The sequence below is a fragment of the Neofelis nebulosa genome, chromosome 6 (assembly GCF_028018385.1).
Source record: "Neofelis nebulosa isolate mNeoNeb1 chromosome 6, mNeoNeb1.pri, whole genome shotgun sequence".
NCBI classification, from domain to species: Eukaryota; Metazoa; Chordata; class Mammalia; order Carnivora; family Felidae; genus Neofelis; species Neofelis nebulosa.
In genome coordinates, this window is record NC_080787.1 from 125,617,200 (window position 1) to 125,638,742 (window position 21,543).

Below are 21,543 nucleotides of genomic sequence, written 5' to 3' on the forward strand. Positions count from 1 at the left end.
CAGGGACCATCATGGTGGAAAAATCAATCTCCCTTTTTCCAGAAGGCTGAACTATTGTGACTGTTGAAAACAGGTGTGAGGAATCAGGAGAGAGAATCGGGGCTCCTACGGTTGAATTGAAAGGTGTCTGTGAAACGTTGCTTCCTCTCATGGAGCAAGCAGGGGATCAGGAAGAACAAGAATCACTTCTGCCAGGACATCTGCATCCTGGCTATCTCACATTGTCATGGGGCAAAATGGGAGAAATGGAAAAACTGACTTCAGCCCTCTGTTCCAACTGTGAGAAGACAACAGGTAAGTTGAAAGCGTGTGCCCTTGAGACAAAGGTTTGTTTTTGTTTTGTTTTGTTTTGCTTTCTGATTTTTAGCATTCTACCAAAGGCAGAAATGCAGAGGAGTCATCGCTGCATCACTGAAAGAGAGTACCTGTTATGGCCAGGACCAGTTTTTTTCATAACAAAGAGGGCAGTGGGGACAGCAGTTCTGGTGAAGGATAAAGAAGAAGCTCCAGAGAGTGTCAAGATAATGTTGCATCTGTGATGCTGGGTGGCTGTCGTGGCCAGAATCTAGAAACGGGACTGGAGGGCCTCAGGTGGCCCTTCTAAGACTTAGATAGAAGGGAGCCACATGGGCAGTTGAACAACCAGGACAGCAGCAATGAGAGAGAAGAAGGCCTTGTCTAGCTGTTGTTTAGGATTTGTAGAGGGAGCTATTTGGAGGACAGCACTCTTCCAGATAGTTTGCAACATGTGGGGTTAAGAAAAAATTACACTCTGTTCAGAATGACTAAGGAGTCACATGTGGATTGAATATGCAGCCTTGAAGGCCAGGAAAGAGAATAATCCTTCTGAGTTTAAGACCTAAAATGGTCACCAAGTGAACAGAAGGAATAATGAAGCTTCTTTGATCCTCCTTAGAGTCTTCTTTCACCACTAAAAGGTGGATACACACAGTCTCATAAAAATAATTTTTTTCTAATCAATAGAATTTTGATTTTCTTCAATTTATTTTTCTTAATCTCATGCAGAAACTGCAAACTCGGTGTATTTTTCCTGGGTCACAATCTTTCTGGTTTTGCTAACTTTAGCCAACTTTGTTTTGTACAGAAAGCAGACCAGCACATCTAGTCCTCACGTTGAGATCCTAAGTCCTAATTGAGATTCTAAAGATCGAATTAAAGATCATTCTTTGAGCGAGACTGCAAGCATGATTTCTTACTTAGAAATTGCAGTTGTATTGCACATAGATTATAGCTACTCTTCACCTGCACAACTATTTCTGTTCACATAGGTGTTAAGACGGACGTGGAAGGGGAGAGAAAAATTATGATGATAAATAAAATAAATACGTCTTGACAGCTTCTGTAGAGAGTAGAATTTCTACTAGTAGCAATAAAATCCTGGCTAGTAACATATTTTAAAAGGCACTGATAATCAGGGAAGGTAGGAAGATCATTTCTGAAACTACCTTGGCTAAGCTGTGTGTATAAATATATAACAACTCATCTATGTCATAGACATTCAGAATTTTTCCTTTTATTTTCACTCTTACAGATAAAAAGCTAAATTATTTTAGTGCTATAGTAAAAGCCTCTTTTTCTTTCCCACAACAAGTTCTAAAAGAAAAGAAAGGAACTCAACAGACCAATAGAGAAAGAAAAATCTTCAAATGCACTCTTCATATTCAAACATCATAATAAAACTTCTTCAGAAAAGCCAACTTTCCTCTAAGTTTACATCATCATTATTTGGAGGGAAAAAAAAAAATCTGAGCAGAAAACATTGTGTTTCTGTCACATAGCAACAAGAATAGATAAGAATCTTTATACAATGCAAACAAGAAAACATAAACAGCCTTTGTCTAATAAAGTGTTGAAAATTCCACCTCAAATTTGCAATTGTTAAACTCACTATCTCCACAGTCTTGGAACAATTAGCTCTGTTGGGAATAAGGAAAGGGGATAAAGGAAAAAAAATCCTTGATTTCCTTCTCAAAATAATGTACATGTCATGAAAGATGTAAGAAAACGAGGCAATGTGATGTACATTGGCTTAATTGGATACTTCTTTAGCACAGGGCCCGTGTCTTATTCAATTTGTTCTTCCTAGTTTCTGCCGCAACTGCAGAACTAATGGTTTGTAGGACGGCAGGTTTTCATTATTGGAGGATTATTTGTCCTGCAAAAAGCTCACTTAAAGCGAATCTACTTAAAATAGAGAAGAAATGTCATGTACTGAGTAAATAAAAGGTTTGATTTTCTTATTTTGAAAAAATGTAACCAAAACTTACAAAACTCAGTATTTCATCTTGTATTTTACAGAAGTTAAAATTGTAGCTATGCAGTAACTATGAGACCACAGAATGAATCAAGCATTGGTTCTTTTTAAGGTAACTTGTCTGACAAAAATAAAGGCTAGCAGGATATACCATTCACTACCTGTTTGAGTTGTGCCAAATGATCACAGTAAGAGTCATGAAAAATTATTCAAGAGCTCTACTTTTCCAAGATGTTCTCTTAATACACTGATATACAAATAAGTCTCTGAAATACCTAGTGTGTTGTTAGTCCTGTCGATTATTACCTTTGGTTATTAATTGATCTAATTCCACCAGGTCCTCCTTTGTCAATAGCTTCATATATAAACTGGAATCTTTGTCCATCACCACTTTCGTTGATTTCATTGACTCTATTGTAAGATTTCCAACTTCACTTCGCAATCAATATGTATGATATTTGATTTGTATTATTAGATGTGTACAACATTCAGAGAGTGATTAAGAAACTCACTACAAAAAATGTCAGTGTGATGGAGATCTATGCTGACTTAAACAAAGTGGGTATTCACAGGGACCATATTGGGTTTTGAGAACTTTAGCATCCCTATGCAACAATCCTTGTTTTGGAGGGTCAGATACCAAAAGCAAAACAAGAAAGCCCATGTCTTGTAACAAATGACAATAAGCAAATATGGAATATACGCTCAAGCACACGCTGATATAGAACATGTACTAGTTTGTAGAACTTGGTATATATGGGCTAAGTTGTGACAAAATTCAAGATTTAGCTGCTGAAAGCTCTTTCACACTGAAATTTCATCTTTAACAACGCATTCATGAAATATGACGAAAAAAAAAACCTGTTGAGATTATGTGGGTCTCTGGGGAAAAAAAAAAAGCCACTTTACTGTAACTCTTCCATAGATTCTACCTTTTAGAATCAGCATCATTTAGTCAAATGACTGCTTCAATTTTATTATGCCTATTTTCACCCAATGATTTGGCCACCCAATGGCCAAATTTCACCCAATTTCCACTTTCTCTTCATTCTGAAGAAGATGGACTCTTTAGGAGCATTTGGAGTATTTTAATCTCCCAGTAGGAGAGCAGTCTGGGACTGCCTACTGTTTTAACTACAACTATTTACTCATCTCTGTTTCTCAGAAGGCACTCAGGCTGTTGAGAAATGGGTCAAACCATTTGCGTGCGAGCCACAGGCACTCTAGGCATGCATAAAACATCAAATTAAACTTTGGAAATCCAATCCTAAAGGAGCATTCTTGATCCATGATGTGCTATGACTCTAAATGATGGCTATTCGTTTGCAAGATAAAGACTATAATAAATAGTCTAAATAGTCTAAATAGTAAAGAACCTACTAGGAGGAGGTGTTCCTGGTTAGACTCCAGGGTAGAACACAGTAAAAATGATTTAGATGATGAGCAAAAGGAATCATCTTTTCCGAACATATTTCTATAGACAATAGGACCCCGCACTGGGCATTGCAAGAGGGTCAAGAGTCCCTATTTATTGAGGCCCTATTATGTGCCCTCAGATTCTTAACACATCCCATCTCAATTAATTAACTAGACAAGTCAAACTATCTTCTACTTTGTTTTTGTTTACATATAGCTCCTATTTCATCTGAAATTTGGATATGTCTCTATGTCCAGCCTTACTTTTTCCAAATAATTTATTAAACTGCTCAATAATATTTACTAACCTTTCCCATAGATTTAAGTTACCATATTAATCATATCTGTATATAAATAAGATTGAATTCTGGACAATCTGTTCTGTTCTATTGATCTTTATGTCCACTTTAACATCAATATAATTAGTAAAGCTTTATGTTTTCATATATAGTAACACAAATTCCAGTGATTGTGATTTCCTCCAATCTTGTATTGAACATTTTTGCATATTTTTCTCTTTGAAATTTAGAATTATTTTCCAGAAAAATTTAGAATTAAACTTCATTTAAAATTCTTGTAATGTTTTAGTAGGGGTTGCATTAAACTTACATATTAACTTGGGTAGAATTAAATTGTTTTTTATAATATTGAATCTTCTCATCTAAGAATATGGCTTTTCTCTCCATGTTTTCAATTCTTCTTTGACAACCTTAGGTTTGAGGTATTCTTCATATGGGTCCTACAATTATTATTATAATTATTATCTTAAAAGTTTTCCTTATTATTATTATGGTAAATGGGACTTTTTCCTATTCCATTTCCTCACCAGTTATTGTGATGCACAGCATATTATCTATTTTTGTATGTTAATCTTGTATCTGGCCACCTTAATGGACTTTCACATTAGATATTATAGATCGTCTGCTGATTCTTCTTCAATTTCCTGTATAGGTAATCATATCTCCGTAAGTTGCAATTTCACCTCTTCCCTTTTAACATTTATATTTTCGTTTTCTTTTTCTCAGTGTATTTTTAGGGCCTTTAATACATATTAAATGATAGCACTTTAGCAGAAATTCTTGTCTTTGTAGGAATTCTTCTAATATTTCACCACAAGAATGTTGGCTATAAGTTCTTGGTAAAGACCTAGTTTTGTTTTGTTTTTTTAATTTCTATATTTATAAGCTTTTGTTTGTTAGTAATTTTTTTTTTTTTACCTCTCTGAGATCACTATATATGTTTTCTCCATATAGGTTGGGTCTTTCAGCTAAGAAGTTGTTAACCATACTCCCAAAGAAGTTTATAACTGACCGTTTTCCTTTTTCCACAACTCTAAGTCCAGGAAAATAACTTGAATGGGATGCGTATCTTGACGAGGCGGAGGGGGGTAAATATACTGAATAAACCACACTGTCCTGTATGTGCCAGGTAGTCTCGTGTGCACCGGGTTCCACCAAGACTGATGATACACATAACCCTGATGACATGGTTTCTCACAAATATCCACTCTAGCCTGTAGGAGAGTTGCCACGGCCTCAGGAATAATAAGGCTGGGCTTGGAGGGCATCAGTTGAACTTCTAGGAGTTCTCATGTGGCTCTCACATTCTTGGACTTATATCTGCAGTTGTACATCTGCCAGTGTCCTCTGTCTGTTATTGGAGAATGCTGCTGGCCTCTTTGCTGTGGATCCTGATTGCAAGACTTCCTTCTGTAGCTTCCAGATAAGTAAATTTTCTTGATTCATCAGGAGGTGTCTTTGGTCTCTCAGTCAATTCGATCTTACCATTAACATTTATCAACATGGTGGGTGTGAGATCTTTTAATCTAATGAAGTGACATGAATACATTTTCTAATATTAAGCAATTTTTGCACGGCTGGAATACATTCTACTAGTTCATAAGATTTTATTTTTTTTTCACATGCTCTTAAACCAAATATACTCAAGAATTTATTACATGGTAAGGGTTATGTTTCAATTGTAAAGATGGAATTTTTCAGAATGTGGTGTTGTGAAAAGTGGGTAGTGCATAAAAAATATTAAATAAGATTCATCTTTTATACACTGTACACCAAGATACTCTACAAATGTTCCAGTGATTAAATGTAAACTATGATATAAGAAAGTAAAGGTACAAGAAGGAAATATCTGTGCATTTCTTTATAACTCTGGAGTAGAAAAAAAGTCTTTCTCTCTCTTTTTTTTAAGATTTATTTTATTTTTTTTATTTTTTAATTTTTTTAACACTTTATTTATTTTTGAGACAGGGAGAGACAAAGCATGAACAGGGGAGGGTCAGAGAGAGGGAGACACAGAATCTGAAACAGGCTCCAGGCTCTGAGCTGGCAGCACAGAGCCCGACGCGGGGCTCGAACTCACGGACTGTGAGATCATGACCTGAGCCAAAGTTGGCCACTTAACCGACTGAGCCACCCAGGCGCCCCAAGATTTTATTTTTAAATAATCTCTCCACCCAAGGTGGAGCTCGAACTCACAACCCTATGATCAAGAGTTGTTTGCCCCACTGACTGAGCCGGCCAGGCACCCCAAAAACATCTTCCTAAACCAAGTCCCCAAATGCAGAAACCAAGAATAAGGAAAAAGTTGGTAAAGTAGAAATAGATAAATATTAAAAAGTTGTATATGGCAAAAGACACCATGAGCCAATCTAAAATAAAATGACAAATTGAGACGAAGCATTTGAAAGTCATAGCAGGAGCAATACTTCAAAGGTCCCTATATCCTTTCCCTAATCCTTCATTTAAAAGCCCTCATAAATTGAGAAGAAAAAGATCAACAATCTGAAAGATAACCTGGTTCACAGAAAAGGAAATACACAACGTGCTAACGTATGAAAAGATGTTCAGCCTTACTCATAACAAGAGCAATGTACCTTAAGACTACTCTAAAATAATATTGTTCAACTACCAGATTATCAAAGCTCCCAACAGCAAGCTGGGGAAGAAAGTCTGTTCATGTAATTTGGGTAGGCATGCAAAATAGAGCAAAGTCCATGAAGGGTAATTTGGCTAGACCAGGCAAAATTGTAATTTGCAATCCACTTCTGCAAGTTTTCCTACAAATATGCCTGCTTTATATTAAAGGCTATATTTACTAGTTTTTTCATTATTATTGTTTATTATAGAAAAAAAATTTAATGAGGCAAAGGGAACCCAAGTGCCTATCAGAAGAGAACTGCCAAAATAAATTATGGTGAATCTAGACAATGGAATACTAGGCTGTTATAAAAGCAAGTGAAGATTTCTTTGTATTGATATGGAAACATCTTTAGGATACATTAAGCGAAAAACAATCAAGGTGAAGATTAAATGTACAGTCAGCAATCTAGAAGGCTTTTAATCAGCTATGGAGGTAATCACCTTCGCAGCAATGGTCTGGGGACCTCAAGACCCTTTCAGGAGTCCATAAGACCAAACTATTTTCAGGATAATACTACAAATATATATGCTCAGTTTGGGCCACTTTCTAAAATGTACACAAGCATATTATTGAAAACTACAGAAATAAAGGCAACCTTGGACTTACTGTTTCAAACTAATCTGGTTGACATTTCCCTTGTTCTGTCACTTACACCTGTGCCATTGTCAGAGACACTTCGGTCAGGCTGTGAAGAAATGGATAAACACTGCCTAGTAAGTGTAAGGAAATAGACCACAGAAGCAGACCGCTTGCTTTCTAAGGCTTGTTCTTTCTGCAAAGAAATTTACAAAAAGAAAAACAGGATCAGAAAATGAATAAATATGTCTGTCAAAATTAAATTCTTCCCCTTTTAAACTTCGCTGAATGTAAGGCAGATAAACAAGGTAAGTTCTAGGTCATAATAAATAAAAATTTAGATTGGCAATTTATTTCTGTTTAACGAACAAGTATAAGCCTATTAAAAACAGGCTTTGTAGTCATGGCTGAGGACAAGATGCTTGGTCACAAGGGAAATTAAATGAGGGTGGAAAGCCACCTCCACTGTTAAGACAATTCAAAAGTGTATGGCGGGGCACCTGGGTGGCTCAGTTGGCTGAGCGTCAGACTTGGGCTCAGGTCATGATCTCACGGTTTGTGAGTTCGAGCCCCGCATCGGGCTCTGTGCTGACAGCTCAGAGCCTGGAGCCTGCTTTGGATTCTCTGTCTCCCTCTCTGCCCCTAACCCACTCGCATTCTGTCTCTGTCTCTCTCGAAAATAAATAAACATTTAAAAAAAAATTTTTTTAAGTGTATGGCATTTGCTGTTTACAAATGTTTCTCCCCTGTACAAAATGTTTCTGACCCATGGTCTCCAGGGCACACACTTTGAGCTGTTTTTTTTTCCTGGAGTAGTGTCTCATTTACACAACTAACCCACATTTTCTTCTGTGATTTTCCATATGACTAACAAAGCACAGCGCTGAGGTTATGGTTTAGGGGAATATTGGTGGCCATGGAGTGCATTGTGTTGACTCGACCCACATCCTGATCATAAACACACCACTGGCTGACCAGCCTCCCTTCTCCTCTTTTCCTTTTCATTTTGCTTTTTAAAGATGACCCACTAATTGTAATTGTGTGCTTCCTACACGGGCTCTTGGACCTACACCTCCTATAAAACTGATTAGGCCACGGGCTTTTAGGGTTCGATGCAGACTTTTCCCCAAGAGATATAGCTCCAAGTTTCATCACCTCATGCTAACCCAATCTATCAGCCATTCACATGTCCCGGCTGTCCAAGGTTACAAAACTGAATATGTACTGCAGTATGCATCCCGAGAATGTTTTTCCCTCCCTGCTCACATTCCTCTGATGTATCCATCCTCCTATAAGAGTTCCATAAGTAGATCTATCTATACATCTCTTTACTCACATATACAGTAAAATGAGTATATGTGTGTGCGTGTTTACCTGCAAAATAACGAAACAGCTTGAAAAGCAAATACATTTCAAACTCAGAAATTAATATACAACACTCTTCTAAGGATACTTCAAAATAATATTTGTACTTCTTCATCTAAAAGATAAATATGTGTAATAAAAGCAAAGGCTGGTGTTCCCTAAAACTGAAGCCTCAGTTAGTTCCTCAGACAGGTAGAATGATGAGAGAATCGAGAGGACCTCAGAGTTTGATTTCACGGAAGGCCACATGTTGGCTTTAAATAATGTTCCAATGTCCAGCGTCGTTCCATTTTTAGTTCCTCTGTGGCATCTAGGATTTAGTATTCTTTCCAGAACTTCTTTTTAGACATAGTTTTTTTTTTCTTTCTGACATAGTTTTTTAAAAGGTATTCAAACTGCCGACACATCTTGAATATTTGTCTGAAGGGTTTAGTCAAGACTGGGTTTATAATCTGTAGCCTAAAGATGGAAGTTTCTGAATGACACTGACACTTGCGGGAGGCAATCTAATTCTCATGATGAATGTGAACGCCTCATTTACAAAATGTGTCAATTGATTATAGAGAATCCATAACATGCAAGAACAAGAAAAAATAAGCCAAAAATCAAACCATCAATTATGCTAAAGCTTATTTCATCTCCTATAGTAATTCTTCCTCTTTATCAGACATTCTCCTGAAATTCTCATGTCCAGTTTGTTCCTACTATCTTTGGATGCCACCTTCTCCAGCGAGCCTTCTGTGAATCCTCTATGTTCAGGGAAAAACAGGGTGACCCAAGGGTTCCTTTTCCTTTTAGCCCTTCCTTACTCATCAGTAAGCTGAAGGGAGACAGTGTCGGTAGAATGTATGCATATCAGGAAGTGAAATGAAAACAGTTGAGTTAATTCTGTGAAACATTTCCACTGTTCTGGTAAGAGTGAAAAGCATATGTATGAACTACAAAATATGACTTGTGTAATTTCAGTAATCCCGCATATGAAGTCAGTGCTCTTATATTTGCATTTAAGTCTGGGCTGTGCACAGAATAAAGACAAGCAGTGAGACTTGTGCTAATAATTTCAAATGTTAATTTTCTTTACTTAAAATAACATTAAATAGGAAATAAAAAACACCACACGTGGAAAGAGAGACCCTAGAAAAAAAGGAAAAAGATATAGACCTTCAACACACCTTTGTTCTGCCTTTTTAAACAAGGGTTTCTGAATTTTGATTTTGTACCAGGCCATATGGATTGTGTGGCTTTGGTTATAATGCATCACACAGGTTCCTCTGAAGTCTAAAAAAGTTCAGTACCTTCCAGAATGCCTACTCTATAGAAAGATGATAGATACTGTTTGTTCATTTTGTTAAAGTAGCCACTATGTGAGTATGTCTGAAGTATGAATACTTGGTACAACACTTCCTTAGAATTTGCTTACTAATATTCATTGCCTTCATGTTGTCTATAGTTTTAAGCCTAAGAGGTTTGAACAAGCCTCTGTTCTTGTCTATAGTTTTAAGCCTAAGAGGTTTGAATTTCTTTTCAATACTGCACGTGTGCTAGGCTTTCTCAGGGGCTCTGGAGCATTTCATCACCAGCATGCCCCGTGTTGGATGACCTTTAGGGGAAGATCAGGAGGTTCCTCTGTTCTTCACACTGGGGAAGGAAAGACCTGCTTGTAAAATGCAACAAATGTTTCCCGGATTGAAGCCAATCTATTTTTTATCTGCATTTGATCTTTATTTTGACTAATCCTTTTCTTTGTGTGATTTCCTTTTGTTGATACGCCAAAATTCTGCCAGCTTGTTTCCTTTCTCAAAAAACCCCTCATTCCTGCTAAGTTTAATTTAGTATTCAGACTTGTTTGCCAAAAGTAAATGAAATCCCCTCTGCCCTACCACCAACCCCTCATCAGGTCAGAAGCGTAACTTGTAAAATGCCTTGGCAATTGGCTCATCTATATGCTTGTTGTGCCTTTATCTTTTAAGGACTGTCATATATTGGCCTTTATGAATGTTTGATGGGGGTGAGGGAAAACCCAGGATTCTCTTTCCACTTACTCATTCTTACAAGAGAATATTTTCATCTCGCTGTGGTCTGATCTATACAGCACCAACTATCTAGGTAATGCAGACAACACATCCAGCTTTAATTTAAATTGGCCAGGTGAACTGAATTGTCCAAGATGCCTGTAATCCCAATTCAGGAATGTGATATGAGAATGTGATTGATCCAATTCCGTAGCTTATTTTGGAGACTGTGCTTGGCAATCTGACCTTACGGCAACCTGTGCATTTGCCTTATTGCAGGTAATCTGTCAGGAAGACCAAAGGCCTCTTGCAAAGCTTTACTAAACTCTACATATGCTAAGAGAACCCTTCTTTTTCCAGATGAAACTACTCAGAGGTTTGGGCAAAGCAAACTAATGCACCAATTATTACTGTTAGCTCAGCATTTTCAACATGCAGGTTTGCTCCCCAAAACCTCCCTTGGAGCCTGAGTTTGCAAGAGGTTCAGATCTCCTGAGTTTCACTTTGAGTGTCAAGTTCAAGTAGAACCCAAAAGAAAACTCAAATCAAAACCCACTTTGGACCCTTTGAGTTTCACCTGGCTTTTACCTGAAAGAACTACCTAGTGTTCCCTTGAAACTTGGCCCGAGTTTGCATGCAATTCAACTGAAATGCAACTCAGCGCTGCAGAAAGGTTTGCAAACCTCCATAAAATAGGCTGTGAACCTAGGACGGCCCTTGGGTATCCAAGGAGGTTTATCAAAGTGTTTCATAAATTTAACTTCAACAGGGCTATTGGGACCTGGTAAAGAATCTATATGTTACATTAAACTATAATTCACCTCCAGGAAATCTAGGAATCACACATAATTGGCCCCAAGGGATGAGTTATCTCTGCTTTTTAAAATTATTTCTCATCTCTGTATCCTCTTTGAAAGAGGAGGGATTCTGGATAATTGGTGAGAAAGTCAGTGGCTGTCACTACACGCTATTTTCACCTCAGCGTGGCACACAATAAAGTCCACAAGCTCAGACACGTTATTAAGCATTGGCTACAAAGTGGCCCCGGGAATCTACACTTTTCTAATGGCGAACAGTTGAGATAATCCAATATCTTAGCACAACACAATGGGTTGGAACAATGTGTCGCAGGAGACAAACTTCCACTTCTTCTAATGAAGATAACACTACACTTATTCTTTTCTTTGTTCTTTCAGCAAAGTTTCTTCCCGTTTCAACTCTGCTTCACCCCCACCCTCTCCTCTCACCACAAAGCCCTATTTGTGTTCCTCTGATAATCTAACCATTTGCCCCTTTCCCGCTCTTCATTCGGCATTACCTGCCCCATCCCTCCTCCCTCTCCTTTTCGCCCAAGCCCCCTGATGGGACTTTTTGACGGGCTGGGCTTTCGGCTGCCGCGTATTTTACGACAGTGTTGTAAACCGATAGCCCCTAACGCTATTCCTGAGCCTACGGGAGACTTCCTGCTTCCGGTCCTGCGCGTGGTCTCAGAGCTGGCATCTTGGGAACGCCGCCAGAGGGTTGGTTGCGGCGCTGTCCTAGGGCTTGACAGTAAGCAGCACTTTGTACCAACTGTGGATGACAGAGTAACTTTATTCCATACACCTAGCGCAAAACAGGAGGAGGAAAAAACAGAACAATGTGTAGTAGAAAAAAGCCTGGGTTTTGAAATCAAACAGATGTAGGCTTGAATAACCTCTTTGCTGTGGTGACCCTCTTGGAGTTGTTTGCCTGTCAGTGAAATAGGGATACTTACACCTACCTCAAAATGTCATGGAACTAGGGGCACCTGGGTGGTGCAGTCTGTTAAGCAGCCCCCTTCTTGATTTCCGCTCAGGTCATGATCTCACTGTTGGTGGGGTGGAGCCCCACGTCAGGCTATGGGCTCAGAGAGCGGAGCCTGCTTGGGACTCTCTCTCTCTCTCTCTCTCTCTGCCCCTCCTCTGCTTGTGCTCTGTTTCTCTCTCTCTCTCTCTCTCTCTCTCTCTCTCTCCAAAGGAATAAGCATTTTTTATTTTTAAAAAATGTACTCAGCTTAAAAAAAAAACAGTAGAGACTCAGAAAATACTGCATCTTATATCTTAAGCTTAAACAAAGATGACTTAGTGGGAAATTAGAAAATTGCTTCTTTTTAGCTTCCTCCCATAGTGTAACTTCTCTGTTCGGTGTTCCAGTGTTTTTGCACAGAGGCACAAACACCAGACTCAGAGAAGTGTCCTAGTTTCTCGTGTAGGGATGCATCTTCCAAAATGCTAGTTTTGCTGGAGCCGGGGTGATCTCTCCTATTTGCTTGACTTGGACCGCTTGTCTAGCTAAGGAGAATCTTACTAAAAATAATATATTCGTAACTCATGTCTGCGTATTACTTTGCAAATAAAAACATTGTTAAATTATTATCAGAAAAGGAAACCAAATTAAAACTTAACAGTGCTTATAATCGTGAATATACTTTATTTAGTGACATTATCGCTATTATTAACATACAGGCATTAAAATTGAAAGAATTTGGGGCACCTGGGTGGCTCAGTCGGTTAAGCGTCCGACTTCAGCTCAGGTCATGATCTCGCGGTCCGTGAGTTCGAGCCCCGCGTCGGGCTCTGTGCTGACGGCTCAGAGCCTGGAGCCTGTTTCAGATTCTGTGTGTGTCTCTCTCTCTGCCCCTCCCCTGTTCATGCTCTGTCTCTCTCTGTCTCAAAAATAAATAAACGTTAAAAAAAATTAAAAAAAAAATTTGAAAGAATTTGGCTCACTTCTTTAGGGTCGAAAACACATAAGAATGTTGAGCCTCGTATTTGACTGAGTCAGATGAAAAGCTATTCTTTTTTGTTGATTTCTTTATATTGACCTACAGTGGACATACACTATTACATTAGTTTTATTTCGGTGTATAACATAGTGACTCCACCCTCCATACATCCCGCTGTGACACCTCAAGTGTAGCTGCCATTTGTCACCATACAATACTATTGCAGTATCATTGACTATAGGCCCTATTCCGTACCTTTTATCCCCCAAGTTATCATTCCATAACTGGAAGCCTGTTAATTTCCACACTCTTTCACCCATTTTGCCAATCCCCCTCCCCCGCCCCCCCGCAGCAGTCACCAATTTATTCCCAGTGTTTATGTGTCTGGTTCTGTTCTTGTTTGTTTGTCTCTTTGTGTGAAAACGTATTCTTTCTAACTAAACAAGGATCTTAATCTCTCCTCTATTCCCTTCAACACACACAGCTTTTGAAACTTAAGTTTTCTGCAAATATATGCACTTTAAGATAAGCCAGATTCCTCATGGACTTCTCAGTATCTTTCATGTAGTTTTCCCCATTTGGGTTAAACACATACAACAACCAAATAATAATTGGGGGACATCTACTTCTCATTACATTCTTATTACATCTATCTGAGTCTTAGACTCGAAGCAAGATCAAAATGTCTGAATCAAAAATGAAGAACTCTGTCAATCATCCATTTTCTTTGTTTAATTTTATAAGGACGTAATATTTAGAGTCAATGAAATGAGAGGAATTAGTGTGTAGTGCCATGTGGATTATACCTTAAAATATCTGTTGGATTAATTTTGTGTAAAAATTAATTATCTACTATTGTTTGAAAGAAGCTAGATGAAATGTTTAATGATATTTGCTTTCTTAGATTCAGTAGAATTCACAGTCGAAAACTTGCCTCAAGAAAAAACTGCCATATGTGAAAAGAGGAAAGGTCTGTTGCACTCAACTTTATGATTATGTATAGGACATAATAAATGTTTGTTGAATGAATGAATAAATAGCATAATAAATTAATAACTGAACCACTCAGTCTAGGAGATAAGGCTGGCCAAGCAATTATCAGGGAAGGAGTAAGCTGGAGAGATGGCTGAGCACACTGTGATGCAAGTTGGGCAGGCCCACTGTAGGGCTCCCCGCAGGACAGCTAGATAGAAGCAGGACACTGAAAGTGATACAGACAAGAGCCCAGAAGTCTGCAAGAAAGATCTAAAAGTAACAAAGAGAGAGATACATTCAGATGGAAAGTATAAATGGGTAGGGCTAGCAGCAGGATAGCAAATGCAAGAGTAAATCAAGAGCTAAAAGCTATGCTGGAACTAACTGAATCCTTCTAGAAATCGGGAAAGCAAGAACAGAAAGATCACCTGAATAAATGTTTTAGCCTTAGTCACTTGGTCTGATAAACAGCAGTTTGCATTTTGTTTTGTTTTTGTTTTTGCCTTTAAGTTTTTGTTTTCATTCCAGTAGGTTAACACAGTGTTCTATTAGTTTTACGTGTATGATATAGTGATTCAACAATTCCATACAGCAGTTTGGAATTTGAATTTACAAGCTGCTACAAAATTGCCCAGATGAAAGTAAATAATGGAGCTAAAAAGTCTAGGTGAAAGAGTGAAGGGAAGAGAGGAATGAAGAGATGAAAACAGGAAAGAAAAAGATAAAGGAAGATGACAATATGAAAGGAAAAACAAAGAGACAAGGGAAGGTAAAAATGGAGGAAGGAGACAAGGACAGGGAGGTGAGAAGGAAGGAAGTTACCAAGGATTGGGAGGAATCTTGACTATTTCTCCAGTGGTCCTACAGACACAACAGTCCATCGGCTCATTTATTCACACCAGTTTCCCAGCATAACTAGCCAGGCATCTTTGAAGTTTGTAGCTTTGGCACAGAAATGGCTCCAGTCTCAGAAGATAGCTCTGAAATAAATAGGGGGGGTGTTTCATTATAACCACAAATCCGTAAGAGTGAAATTCAAAGAGAAAGGAAAACGAAAATATTATATTTTGTTTGAAAACGTTTGTCCTGAGGTTATTACCCAGTTATGATTCATTTTACCCAGCAAGGAAAGTTAGGGGTACCCCTTTCATGAGTCAAAATCTTTTTCTTGTGGATTTCTTTGTTTTGAATATTTTGTTTCTTGATTTGTTAAACAACATTAATGTCAAGTGACATAACAAATGGAAAAAGAGTTGCAACGGTCACCACAAAAATAAAGTTGAACACAGTGGCATCAATCCTGCAGGGTATACTTGATAAAGACAACTAGCATTTTTGTCTTCTCTAATAAATGTTAATCGGTAGTCAGGAACAATAAAATACTTTTTGTATTATAACTAGTTCTTTATTTGTTCTAGATTTGAACTTAGAGTCCTGGGTTTCCAGATATCACCCAGTACATACACGTGGGGTAGAAAATACTGCTTTTATATAACAGAGAGTTAGATCAGGGACATTATCAGCCCAAACTGTGGCCTGGAGTAATATAAATGGGCCCAGCAAGGATGTAAGAGAAAATAACGGATTGCAGATCTTAAATGAGATCTCAGGGGTAGTTGGGTGTAGAGCTACCCTTCTTCCATAAGACAGCTCTTGGTGCCACTATCATGAGACGCCACTATCAATGAAAAGATCATTGTTCTAGACCATTAGAACTTATGCTAATAATAATGAAGATAAGAATAATGGCTCACCTTTACTGCATGTTGCCAAGAGCTATTCTAAACACTGACAGATTCATAGTTAGTCCTGAGAACGAGTCTGCGTGATGGATACTTATTGTTATTCTCCCCCATCTTGGTGAATTGATGAGCCGGGATTGATTCCTAATTATTAATTATTCAAATTCAGGTCCCCAAATCACAACAGTTGATAGCAATAATAACTATTGGTAATTCAGCAAGGCAGTAAAATGGGATGGCGCGCCCTTGTTGAAAGACTTTGGGTCACGTCACACACCCAATCACCAGTGCTATGGGTTAGAAACAGAAGCCCTGTGGTGCCTCAGTGGCTCAGTCGGTTAAATGTCTGACTCTTGATTTCGGCTCAGGTCATGGTCTCACAGTTCGTGAGTTTGAGCCCCACATCAGGCTGTGCGCTGTCCTTGTGGAGCCTGCTTGGAATTCTCTCTCTCCCTCCCTCTCTCTCTGCCCTTCCCCCCATCTCAGGATAAATAAAAATAAAACTTTAAAAAGTAGAAAGAAACACACCAGCACCTGAACTCTTCCGGCACAGGCTATGCCAGCTTCCTCCTAAAATTGGAGGATAATAATGATTACCCACTTACCACATGGCTTATTCTAAGAATCAAATGAATTATAGATGCAAAAGAACTACTTAAACTTTTGTTATTTTAATGATGCTAAGCATGAGCATATTGGATAATGGAAGAAATGGAAAGACATATATGAACAGATTTTGGTTACCTTTTTCAGCATTTAATTAATCATGTATTCATTTTTGATAAATGGGATAACTATTTACCTTGTAACTATAATAATTAATGGATCCTGAGTTCTCTAAGATTCTGTAGGTAATGTGATAGCCAAGTATACATTTTTTAATGGTTGTTTATTTATTTTGAGAGAGACAGAGACAGAGAGAGGGAAAGAGAGAATCCAATGGGAGGCTCGATCCCACAAACTATGAGATCATGACCTCAGCTGAAATCGACTGGGACGCTCAACCTACTCAGCCACCCAAGCACTCCTGTTAAGTATACATTTAAGCCAGACTTGCCTACGTCCAAATCCAAACTCTCTACTTACTAACTGTGCAACTTTTAAAAATGTCCTTAACCTCCTCAGTGTCCTCGTCTATAATACTAGTATCTGTCTCGTGGGGTTTATCTTATAGGGTTGTTGTGAGAATTAAATGAGTCAATAGAAGGAAAGCACTGAGAATTAATATCTATTATATAAAATATACTATATAAGTGTTTGTAACTATTATGAGTTATAACATAGATTCAGGTAGATAGAGGCAGTTACATTATTATTTTTCTAAATCACTCCATACTCATAATCATGAATTGCAAAGGCATCATTACATAATTGTTTTCAAATCCTTTAAGCAAATTAGTATTACACATACACTATTCACCCAGCACTGTGCTAGTTACTGTACTGTAACAACAATAACAGCAATGAAGACTGTGATATTCTCCCAGCCCTTAAGAGATCCCACCGGAATCCAGAGGGGAGAAGATATGAAACTTCTGGATACCAAAATAAGTTATTCGAGTACCAAAATCAAAATCACTATCTTCTCTGAGGTGCAGTAGAAGGTCATTATGGATTCTTAATCGGGAGAGATACATGATGACAATGGTGTTTGAGGAAGAATAATCTGGTAATAGAATGCTCCAAGACCTGAAGGTTTCTGTCCTGTATTCCCAGACTGAGTTGGTGGTAACGTCATGCATCTGGTCACTCAGCCAGAAAATCGGGAGTCCAGTCAATATCCAAATCCTGTGACCATGAGAGCCTAAAGATCGTTGAAAGGCACTTTCCACACTGAACAAAGTGCCATCTTTCCCGTCAACTAGGAGCACGGCTTTCCATCTTCTCCCTCTCCCCCACAACCATCACCACCATCACTAAGCTACTCATCTCTTAGCTGTGCCATTATAATGGGTTCCTAGTCACCCTGCTGCTTTTGAACTCCTCAAATCAGACTAATTATCTTTTTTTTCAAATAAGTCTCAATTTTAGTAAGATCCTCTACGTACACATTTGCTGCTGAAAATTGAACTAGCACATCAAAACATTTATTACAATTCCAATTTGTGAAAACCAGAAAATCTAGCCTGTTGCACCCTGCCCTAATGATAATTATGCTCTAGCCAAACCACCCAATATTCTCTGTATATACCTCCTGCACAAGTTACTTGGCTTCCAATTTGATGTTAGGTTTTCTCTCTCTCTCTTTTTTTTAACGTTTATTTATTTTTGAGACAGAGAGAGACACAGCATGAATGGGGGAGGGTCAGAGAGAGGGAGACTCAGAATCTGAAACAGGCTCCAGGCTCTGAGCTGTCAGCACAGAGCCTGATGCAGGACTCGAACTCACGGACCGCGAGATCACGCCCTGAGCTGAAGTCGGCCGCTTAACCGACTGAGCCACCCAGGCGCCCCTCTCTCTTTTTTTTTTTTTTAAATGTGTTTATTTTTGAGACAGAGCGTGAGCGGGGGAGGGGCAGAGAGAGACACACACACACACACACACACACAAAATCCGAAGCAGGCTCCGGGCTCCCAGCTGCCCGCACAGAGCCCTACTCTACGGAGCTCTAGTCAAATGCTTAACCCACCTGAGCCACCCAGGAGCCCCATGTTAGGTTAACCTATCTTAACAACTTCAGGCTTCTCAAACACACAGGATTCTCAAAACCTACTTCCTTGGGTCACATCAAAAAGTGGAAGTAAAGTATATTGAAGTCATTCAAATGCAAACTAGCAGGACTCCTCACAAATTACTGGTATCTAGGTAGAAAAGACAGGACAGAGCTTACATCATAGATTATCAAAATATTACACAGTTTGTCTCAACAGAGCAGCTTTCCCAAGCTGCGGCATACTGATCCTAAAATTACTAGCGAGAAAAAAACAGCATCTTAAGGTTTATGTTTACACTGACTCCATGTCATAATTATTCTCCATGCTGGGATCATCAGAAGGATCTCTATGATACAGGCAATAATGACATCTACCTCTAAATCTTTTCCCTCTTGATTCATCCGTGGAATGCTGGTTGAAGTAGCAATGTTTTTTAATAAACCACATCAGCTGGGGCGCCTGGGTGGCTCAGTCGGTTGAGCGTCAGACTTCGGCCCAGATCATGATCTCACAGTTTGTGAGTTCAAGCCCCGCGTCGGGCTCTGTGCTGACAGCTCGGAGCTTGGAGCCTGCTTCAGATTCTGTGACGCCCTCTCTGCCCCTTCCCCACTCATGCTCTGTCTCTCTCTCTCAAAAATGAATAAAGATTAAAAAAAATTTTTTTAAATAAAATGAAATAAACCACATCAGCTTTCCCATCCTTTCTTCTGGAGCAGTTAACAAAGTCCTTACTCCACCCCTCCTCCTGTTGCTGAGTATTCGGTCCACAAGCCCCTGTGGTTTCTTCTTGCTGTCCTGCTGTTGGGGTGGATATTCTGGTAGAGGGGAAGGGAGTTTGATACTAGGGTCAAGAGTCAATTTACTAAAGTTCTTTATTAATACTTCGGAGATAGTTGGAAGGCAGCTGAGCCTTCCTGGAATTTTCTTCGCTGGCCATCTGAGAACGTTCCGGGCCACAGGATAGGTAAAGCTTCGTTGCCAAATCCATTGAAAGCCTAGTCACAGACCGAAGCTCCTTCTAGATCTTTGGATTCCAGTGGAAGGTGATGCTCAGGACTCAACTAGCTACAAAATAGCCTGGAAAGAATGAAATAGCCCAGAAAGAGCGAGAAAACCCAAGACTCCAACAAAGCGTGGTGAGAGAAAGAACATGTATGCTGTGTTACCTAGCATACACCTAAAATGCGTACCTGACCATTCATTCAGTCATTCTCAAGTGTTTATTTAGTGCTTACTCTATGTTAGGTCAAGTACAGACAGTTGTTACGCACAAGCTGATCTGGTCTCTGACCATCACAGAGATGCCATGGTGACAGTCAGTAACCAAACCATCCTCCCAAACTCATGTTGAATTTTAAAGTAATATTAAATACAACTTTCTATGCTTCAATTGTTTCATTTCTGAACAGGAGTAACACAACCTACTCTACAAGGTTGTGATGAGGCTAAAATAAGATTACTGTCATGAAAGGACCACAGAGGAGATGCCTGATAAACATTTACTTTGTTTTTGAAGTTTAATGGCAACAGTTGGCCCAGAGGACTACAGATCAGGAAGTCGCTGGTAGAGGAGAAGTGGAGATAAGGCCACAAAAGTGAAGGAAATCTCCAAAAGAGAGAGAGAGGTAGGCACCAGCTCTAAGTAAAGGGGGAGGGGAAAAGAGGAGCCACAGGAAGGCGACTAAGAACTTGTAAGAGGGGGACTGGAAAAACTAGGTTCTACTGTTACTAGATATTAAATGACTTCATGGGAAGGATTTACAAATTGTCTGGCGTGTGTCTTATTTTTATAAATACCTGTTCACACAGATAGTAATAGCCACCAGGTTACAGTATGAAGGACAGAGATGTCAACGTCTTAAATGACATCAAGAAAATTATCAACGCTGAGCGGGTCTACCAAGGGTTGCATTTAGTCGACTATTATTCAACTCAGACAAACTGGGAAGGAGACCAGTCTAAGCTGTTGAAAACTATGAATTATATTCTTTAAGGAAACGCAATTTTATTGTGTCAGACCCATACAATGATGTCCTGTTAGGCCAAAGAGAGTACTGGTACGTAGGTACTTTATGAAAGTATTTTATACTTTTTTCATAAATGACCGAAATTATTAATATGCAAATTGCCAGCACACAAACAGACAATATCAGACCACATACAGGTGTCCTCTGCTTCCTGAAAGTTCGTGTTATGCCACTTCACTTTTATGGAAGACCTACATTAGCACCTATTTTCACAAAGCAAAGGAAATCTGAGGAATTTTGCCTTTAAGAAAAAAGGCAAAGAGTGAAAACAGCATTCAGCATTTGTTGCAGCGAACCTTCTAGAGGCAGTGCACCCCCGGTAGCAAGAAGAGGGTCGCCAAGCTCCCTCGCCAGGAACTATACTCAGCATCTCAGCACCAAACTGCCAGAGCTTTGGACTGTGTCTGAGCGTCTGGGCTTTACCTTGAGGTATTTTGTACTTCCATTAACAAGATGTGTCCTAAGGTATGAGAAAAGCCTACAAGAGGTTATTTTGAGGGGGTTGGGGATGCTCCCGAATGTTACATATAAGTTCATGGTAATTGCTTTTTCACTTTACACCGTTTCGGCTTAAGAAAGTTTTCATAGGAATGCTCTACTTTTAGATAGTGGGGGAGACCTGTACTTGAAAAATGTGTTCTCTCAAGTAGGTTAATTATATCCTTGCCATCTCTCATACTATTTTTTTGTTTGTTTACTGAATCCACCTAGCATAATTAGACCAAAAGCCATCTTTATCTTAATCCCATGCCAACTACCAAAAATCCCCGTAGTAATGACATTTTACCATACATCCAAATGAACATATGAATAT

The 21,543-nt window shown here is 38.9% G+C and overlaps 1 pseudogene; it reads right to left on the bottom strand.

Annotated features, from left to right (window-relative positions):
• Nucleotides 1-18,794: 18,794 nt before the first annotated feature.
• Nucleotides 18,795-19,945, bottom strand: LOC131513515 (developmental pluripotency-associated protein 3-like; annotated as a pseudogene).
• Nucleotides 19,946-21,543: the final 1,598 nt, after the last annotated feature.